The sequence below is a fragment of the Pyxicephalus adspersus genome, chromosome 2 (assembly GCF_032062135.1).
Source record: "Pyxicephalus adspersus chromosome 2, UCB_Pads_2.0, whole genome shotgun sequence".
Classification (NCBI taxonomy): Eukaryota; Metazoa; Chordata; class Amphibia; order Anura; family Pyxicephalidae; genus Pyxicephalus; species Pyxicephalus adspersus.
Window position 1 is genome coordinate 1,997,152 of NC_092859.1, and position 1,613 is coordinate 1,998,764.

General features: G+C 44.1%; 1 protein-coding gene across 2 annotated transcripts in view; it reads right to left on the reverse strand.

The window, feature by feature from the left end:
• Positions 1–1,338, reverse strand: part of NYAP1 (neuronal tyrosine phosphorylated phosphoinositide-3-kinase adaptor 1) — a 25,254-nt gene extending 23,916 nt beyond the window's left edge. The window contains exon 1 of one of the 2 annotated variants that reach the window (XM_072399246.1): positions 1,210–1,338. The gene's annotated coding sequence lies outside the window, so the exon portion shown is untranslated. The remainder of the gene's footprint in view (positions 1–1,209) is intronic. The other variant, XM_072399247.1, reaches the window with a different exon arrangement.
• Between the last annotated feature and the right edge of the window lie 275 nt (positions 1,339–1,613).

Sequence of the window (1,613 nt, forward strand, 5' to 3'; positions counted from 1 at the left end):
GTGAGAGGGTTAGATACAAAGGAGTAATGTGAGTGGGGTGGGGGTTTTAAGAATAGTAGCTGTGTTAGTTACATAACAGCAGTTGTACGTAATAAGGAAGGGACGGATACAAAGAAGTAATGAAGGGGTATTAAGGTGAGAGGGTTGGATATATATAAGTAATGGTGGGTAACTAATAGGGAGGCAGACTGGGACAGATAGATAGAAATAATGGGGGGTAATACAGCGAAAAGGTTATAAATTGGAGTAATTGCAGTATTAGGGGAGAGAGGGAGAGGGATAGATAGAAGGACGAGATAGAAGGATGAGATGGAAGGATGTGATAGAAGGATATGAAAGAAGGATATGATAGAAGGATAATATAGAAGGAAATGATGGAAGGATGAGATAGAAGGTGGAAATGGAAGGATGAGATAGAAGGATATAATAGAAGGATAATATAGAAGGATACACTGGAAGGATGAGATAAGAAGATATGATGGAACAATATATTAGAAGAATGAGATAGAAGGATATAATAGAAGGATGAGATAGAAGGATATAATAGAAGGATGAGATGCCCTCCATACACTCCTGTACGCGGCATTACACACGGTTCCCCAGCTGTCCTGTGGGTAAGGACGAGGCCGGTGCATTGTGGGAGATCTTGTATATAACGTGTGTACAGTATACGGACATGGCACTGTATACACAGAATAGCCATCTCTATATATATATCAAATGATTGTTCGTTCACACAGAGACATCATCACCTATATATTAGTACAGACATATCGCTGCAATATTACATGGAATCCATCAAATGATAATACATGGATACATTTTGTACACATATACATTATACGCAGCAGCACAGCCAGGCACCTCCCAGTTACACACGTTGTCCCCTGTAGGTAAAATTCCTAATAAATACCCCCCTCCATCCTCCAGTCCCCGCTGTATAATGTATGCTATAGATGGCTATGTGTGATCCTTCCATCCATACATCATAGACAGAACTGGTCCTTTTTATTGATGGCAATTATCTCTAACAATAGGTATAGGTGAACCGGCCCCCATTGTCACATCTGCGTATGACAGTGGTAGGATGGGGAGGTCAGGCCTGACACCGGCATCTCTACCTATAGATGGATAAATAATCTCTAGATATGGCAGTGTGTGTTGTTGAAAAGCAGGGGGTCTGCAGTGTCAGTCCCTCCATTGACGCACCTCTAGCCGTATGTCTATCCATCTTCTTCCATTTTTCAGTTCGTCCCCCCCCCTTCCTATCTTACCTCCGTTACCGGGCAGGCGGAGAGATGGAAGCAGTGATGACGGATGGGAGGGGGTCTGTATGTGAGTGTGCAGGGAGGGTGTGGGGAGAGGGGAGGCACAGACCACACTGCGGCTGTCTGATCTGGCTCTGCCTGTGTGTGTTTTGTGAGAGCGTCTATTGGGTGTGCAAGAAGCCCCAGCTATATCAATGGCTGAGTGTGCAAGGGAGGTTGTTTTGTCTCGCTGGGCGTGCGTGTGTCACGGGAAGGTGTTGTGTACCTGTGTGTGTCGCCGTGTGACTTTTACATGACATGCAATTCCATTTTGTTTGCATTTTGCAATCAATTTGTGATAGATTT